Source organism: Zonotrichia leucophrys, chromosome 1A (assembly GCF_028769735.1).
Source record: "Zonotrichia leucophrys gambelii isolate GWCS_2022_RI chromosome 1A, RI_Zleu_2.0, whole genome shotgun sequence".
Classification (NCBI taxonomy): domain Eukaryota; kingdom Metazoa; phylum Chordata; class Aves; order Passeriformes; family Passerellidae; genus Zonotrichia; species Zonotrichia leucophrys.
Window position 1 is genome coordinate 16,545,957 of NC_088170.1, and position 6,911 is coordinate 16,552,867.

A 6,911-nucleotide genomic window follows, 5' to 3' on the forward strand; every position below is an offset into this window, starting at 1 on the left:
ATGAGCCGCAGCCTCCAAGTGAACCGGGGGCTCATAGCCGCCCTTGCACCAAGATTAGTCATGATCCATGGTGTGGGCAGGTAAGACAGTGACAAACGGGAGCCCACCTGCTTTTTCAACAACACAGATTATTTGCTCCTCACACTACTCCCGTTGAAGCCGGCACCTGCTTTCCACACAGGAAACTCTTCATCCTGGCTCCCTCGTCCCAATCTCTTGGATGCCACATCTCTGTATCCACGGGGGTAACAGCTTTCATTACAGGCTGGGGCATCTTTCAGGTGGGGCTCAGGCCTCAGCTCTCAGCAGTACCCAACACACCTAACTCCCTTAAAATACATTTGTGCTACCAAAAGAAAGGCCAGTGTGGCTGCCTGGTCTGGCATGAATGAAAAGCCAGCAGTATTCCAACAGAATTAAGACTTCCCTTAGTTCTGGAAGCATCAATGAAGAACTTTGATTTAGTTTACTCATTCTTGTCTTATAACAGCTGCTCTATTTTTAAATTATGTATCTTTCTGTGATGGCACTAAAACACAACAGAAATTCTTTAAAAGCTTCAAACCATCTGTAGCAGATTCATACATTTGAAAGAAATAAACATATAAGGAAGAAGCAAAGTAAGGGAAGAAGGTACAGCTGCTTGGAAAATACATGTCTAAGTACTAGGGAGTAAATTACAGCAGCTAATTTCAATTGAGTTTTCTAAATTGTGGAGTTTGTGTGTCCTGTCAAACTCTCTCTTCTACAGAAGCAACCTCAGGAAAAGTAGCAGGTCAAATGGCTGAGCAGTAACTGCTTTCAGGCTTTGTAGACCTACCCACCAGCGTGTGTAAATCAATGCTTTTACTGTAGGTTACTTATGTCTGTTCATACTAAAAATAAACTGCAGATATTAAAGCTATGGTTAGGGCAGGTAGGAAAAGAATGTCAAAATCTAACCGCAAAAATATTATTTAATTGACTGGAAATGCTTTGCAGGGATGTGCTAGGAAAAAAAAAAAAAAAAAAGAACAGCAGTAGCAACAGCAACACAAAAAAACCCCACCCTCAAAACCCAAAAATATAATGTTTTAAATGAAAGAGCAGCTGGAATGTGGCTGAGAAAACAAGTCCCCTGGACTAACTGCACTTGGGATGACTGTCTCTGTGTTGCAGGTGCAGTAAGTGAGGATGTGGGATCTGCAGTGCACAGAGCTGATGCATGCATGTGGATATTAAACATCAGGGTTTAATGCCTGTGTGCAGATCACTGGCCCAGTGCTTACTCAGATCTGACATACCTGAGTCACATCAGATCTGCTGGGTATTTCAAGACAACTGAACCACAAAATGCATGGAAACTGTTTAGGAATTCCCTGTTAAAACAGACTGCAGTCAGTAGATTCATCATTCACAAAGAGGGTGAGGCTGTCAGACTCTCATTCAGATACCCAAGAGCTTATGCAAATGACCTGAGGGTGATCCAGTGTTAAAGCTAAATAAAAATCAAATGTGCTGTAGCAGATGAACATCCTGGAGTGTTTCACTTACCCTCAAACTAGACAGAACTCATGGAGTGAATCAGAATATGTAGCTTGCAAAGTGATGGAGGTGAAAAAACTTCAGATTCTCTCACAGGGATGTAAACTGGAACAAACCTCAGTAGACCCATCTCTGTATAAAACTTGGCTAAGAGAAAACTAAGGAGTAGATCTTAGAAGAAGAAGCAGAACTTAACCCTGGCAAAAAGTCTGTCTGTTCCTCTGCAGCTTTGCTATGTCTGTATTTCTGTGGTCTGTCACTGCACAGAGCGCTCCTACACCTTCGTACTCCTGAAGAGTCAGGAGGTGTCTCCTTGCTGCTGCTGCTGCCAGATGTGCCTAAAGCTGAAGATACTGTAAAGAATGTCCCTGTCTTGAGGTGTGTGCACACTGATGCTCATACCAAAATGGAGTTTCAGCTTTTGAAATGCATCTGATGAACAAAGTTAAACCTGGCAATATTTTGCTTTACCTTTGTATTAAAACACAGCAATAGAAACTTGCATCAGGGCTGAAGGGGCATGTTCACAGAAAGATGGACTGCACAGGAAGATAAAAGCTAACTGAAATTAATCTTTAGACATGACATTTCATGAAGGTTCCTGTAGGTATTACACTACACTTATGTGGTGTTACCCTAATAACAGCATGTGATGTTATATTAATGCACCAGCTTGGTGTTTACAAAATGCTGCTGCCTGCTGGCCACTGGCATTTGTTCAGTGAGGACACATGAACTTTCAGGAATGTTTCTCACTGACTCACACCAAATGTGAGCTACAACCGTGGGAGGTTTGAGCACAGGATTCTAACACAGCATTTGATTCTCCTGCTGCCTATGAGGCTGAGGATCAAGCTGTTAGTCAGCATTTGCCATCTTTTTTCTGTTTCTTGTACCTGTAACCAGGAATGAGTGCTCTGGCCTTATAGCCAGGAGGTTAAGGAATATGATTTCTTTTCTGCTCTCTTTCTGATTTCTGTGTAACCTTAAATAACTCAGTCTCCTTTTGCTTTAATTTCCAACTGTCGAAACAGTTGCAAGGATTGTGATCCACCTCAGGAGGCAGTCTGAAGATAAATCTCTTGCCTCCCATTACCTAATCAAAAGATACGTGGTCTTTCTAGGAGGCAAGATTGATGCCGATCATGATTTCTTTGATGCGATCCTGATCAATGTGATCGGGATGCAAGGGTTTGTATTTTGCTCTGAAATTTTCTCAGCTGGTACTTGACAAAACCAGCTGCTGAGTGCCTCAGGCTGTAGGAGACACTCGGTGTTACATTCGGGAGCAATGCAAATCACTCGCTGTGCCAGCTCTGAGACGGGTCCTTACGAGAGAATCTTTCACAAATTTACAGCATTCCTAAAATTATATCCTAGATCATTTCACATTCAGCAGACTTGGATCATGACTACACATAGACACCACATATCATCTTTAAACTTAACACCACCCTTCCCAACAGGCCAGGTAGAGACATCCAGACAGGATGAGCTTGCTGTATCACTAGCTTCAACAGAATTAAAAAATCATGTGATCCCTTTGCATCATGTACATTGTACAAGAAATGAGGGCAGGAACACAAAGAGATGAGTAATGAAAATGCACAGCAAGTTGATTTCTTCAAGGGAAAAACACTGGGGATGCATCAATATTTTCAGTGCCTCAAAGCAAAGATCATGTGAGGGGAAGAGGAGCAGTGAATAAGTCAGTTCTGCTCTGCTTTCCTGAAAGTTCAAAACTGCTGGTTTTGTAGACCTCCAGCACAAATTGTGCAATGGTAATTCCGCTAGACAAGATGGTATGGGATACCTTGCATAGCTTAATATGGCATAGCTGTAAATATTTTCCCTAGTGGGCTTTAGCAACCTGCACATTTCTGTCTCCATTCCATACTCATGTGGTATTGAATTTGTGGCTATTTTTAAGAGCAATTTTATTCAGAAAACAGGCAAATTTTTAATTTTAATTTTTAGTTTCCTTCCCAGGAGCTAGAATGGGTGTGGTTTGGATCTGTGCTGCACACAGGGCTAATAACACAGAGGTGTTGTTGTTATTGCTGAGCAGGGATTGCACGGGGCCAAGGCCTTTCCTGCCCCTCAAAGGCCATGCTGGGGAGGGGCTGGGGTGCCTGGGAGTTTGGGAGGAGACACAGCCAGGACAGGTGACCCTGACTGACCCAAGGGATGCTCCAGGCCCCGTGACATCATGCTCAGAATGTAAAGGGGGAGGAAGAAGGAGGAAGGGCAGGGATATTTGGGGTGATGGTGTTTGTCTTCCCAAGTCACCATTCCACGGGACCGGTCCCTTCTTTCCTGGAGGTGCTGATCACCTGCCTGCCCATGGGAAGCAGGGAATTAACTCTTTGTTTTGCTTTTCTTGTGTGTGCAGCCTTTGCTTCTCCTATTAAGATATCTTTATCTCAACCCATGGATTTTCCAGCCTTTACCCTTCTGATTCTCTCCACAATCCCACTGGTGGGGGAGTGAGTAAGCAGCTGCCAGGGGCTTGGGTCTGGCTGGGGCCAAACCATGACATCATCACAAAAAAGTCTGTTCAGTAGGAGCAGGAAGAGATGTGAGCAATGCCTACAGCATCACCTGCCTAAGGATTGCATAAGGCGTGGAGGGAACAGTCACCCAGGAGTGGCCACTGAAAGAACCTCACAGAACCTTCCCTGTGTGTAAGGCACAACCGGTTCTGTGAGAGCAGCAGTGTTACTTCACTGTGTCCTCACTGTGCCCAGGAGTCTGTAAGAGGTTAACAAACCACATTCTGTTACACATTTCTGCATGCCAGGCTTCAAGCCCACTCTGCTCTGCAAGTTCTGAAGCGATGCACAAGTAGAAGAGAAGGCTTTTTAACTTGCACTTGCTGTGTTTGGAATTCAGGCAGTTCATCTGTCAGCTGCCAAATCCAGAAGCTGACAATTGCAAAGTTAAGAGATTCTTGGTTCCAGACCACCTCCAGCTCCACCCTGATCCTAATACTTATAGTTCTTCAGACAATCAGTCACAAGGACTGTGGCACAGGATCTGCTGGCACGTGGTAGTATCATGATTATTCTGGATACATCATCAGCTGAAAGCACCCAAAAATAGTTCAGATGTAACGTGTCTTCTGCTAAAGACTGCAGTCATCTCCTGTGGGTGGACCCATAATAAGGAGAGAGGTCACAGGCTTTCAAGAGTATGTCATATGTTCAGGTGTAATATGACTTATCTCTACCCAGACTCATTAATTAGGCTGACAAATTATGTGTGTTTTTCTTACACCATACATTATAACTTCAGTTTGCCAAATATAATTTGGAGCCTTTGGAATATAGGTACCTGTGATTATTTCTAATTACTTTTATATCACAGTTTAAGTACTGAGTGATAAGAGAGCATGGGTGCTGGGTTAACAAGAAAAAGGGCTACAAAACATTAAGACTACAATTTAAATGCTCGGTTCTGAGCCTTTTCTCATTCATTTCCATGGACTGATCATGGGAATTAGGGATGGAAGGTTAATCTGTAAAAGAGATTAAGAGGGCCAACATGAAGCAGAGGTACTCCTGGAGAGAGAGTATTGTTCTGAAGTTTAAGGATAGCAATGGGAAACATTAAGAAGTCTTAGTTTCTAATCCCAGTTTTGCTCTAATTTAGTCTATGTTTCCACTCAAGTTCTTAAACCTTCTCTTTCTGTACTTATGAAATGTTGTGAATAGTAGTCTTATGGAGTCTTTTTGAAAACCATGTAGATCTGCTTACGAAAGTGGCTTAGTGGTGGGCTTGGGTGAGAATGAAGGCCCCCCCATGCTTCCTATGGAACCTGTGTGCTAGAAAATTTTGGGGCCTGGAGTAGGGAAAATTCAGAAGTGCACTTCAAGAGTCTTTGTCTTCTTCGCCCTGGTGCTGCACAGAGTGCTGGGGTCACTGGCTGGCTTAGTGGTATGGTTGTGATCAGCCTGGGATTTAGTATCCAGCTCTAGGGCCCTGCAGGTAATGTTTTTTTTTATTAAATTTGTGGTTTTCACTCTTCTGTTTGTTCTTTAGAAAAACCATAGTAGAGAGTTACTCAAACTGTCTTGAATTGCACTGACTGCTCATAACAAATACAGCTCAGGCTGTAACTGAAGGTCTGCTACACATAATTGAAGGTGTTTATTAAGCAACATATCCAATAGATAGAAATAATGAAAGATTCAACTCTCTCTGAATCTTTGCCAGTACTTTGAGATGGGTAGCAACAGAGATTTCTTTGAATGCCTTTGAGAAATCAATACGAAGTAAGCCAGAAGCCAGTCTTCTAGGTGCTGCATGATCCCACTTTTGTAACTCTTGCTTAAACCATCCTTTAGTTAGACTCTTGCAGTTATAGAAGCTAGGTACATGCCAAATGGGGTTGTGGGAATTTAGCAAGAAATTCAGCCTGCCAGATTTTGAAAATTTGACCTGAAAGGGAGAGCTCCTTCTTGCCCAACAAAAGAAGTCCATTCCTAGTTCTCTTACACCTGGCGTTGATTTCACTTAATTTATACCAGCATTACATTCCATGCTATTACATGTAATGAAGCTGTAAAAAGATTTATAAGCTAGGGTAATTTGGTTTCATAGGTCTGGCTTTGGAATTGAGAAACCAGCACCCACATTACCTGTGTATGTGCCTTCTGGCTACTGAGAATACAAATTTTCTGTTGGGAATAGGACTGCATTAACCTGTGCTAAACCTCCTTTCCAGATTGCTGCTGCTGTTGGCATTGCAAAGGAAAAGACAGTAAGGAAAAGCAAAACAATATTTACTGGACTGTTGTCACATTTTAATTGTAAAAACTGTGACACCATCCACTTTTTGCTCTATAACAATTTATGTCAGCTAAATACTTGAGCAGCATGCTTTTCCTCCTGTTAATGCCTAGTGACATATTGCCCATTAAATCATGACAAAACTTAGTTTTAAGTGCAAAGCCTCAAGCAAAAAAAATCTATTTGTGTAATTTCTTGTGGTTTGCACAAACTGGGGGAGCAGTTAATCTGCTTTTTGCTCCTCCTCTGTAAAGGAAGGCAAAAGAGAATAAGAAAAATATAAGCTATATTTTGATGTTGCACTAATGATAATGAATTCAAAGACAGCATTCTGTGGTCCTTTGAATCTGCCATTACATAGAAAAATCAAAATATTGAAATCCAGAAAATGGACTATGAATCAAACAATGTTCTTAGAGTTTAACTGGATCTTATGAGCTGCAGCAAGGATTTTTTAATTAGTATGTAGATTGTACTTGCGGATTCAAATATGCTTGAGATACATACCTCAAAGGACTCCTGAAAATTACATTTAATGCAATGTTCTGTTCTATAGCCTGTTTTCTGGTATTTTTAAGAGTTGTTTCAAGATTTAA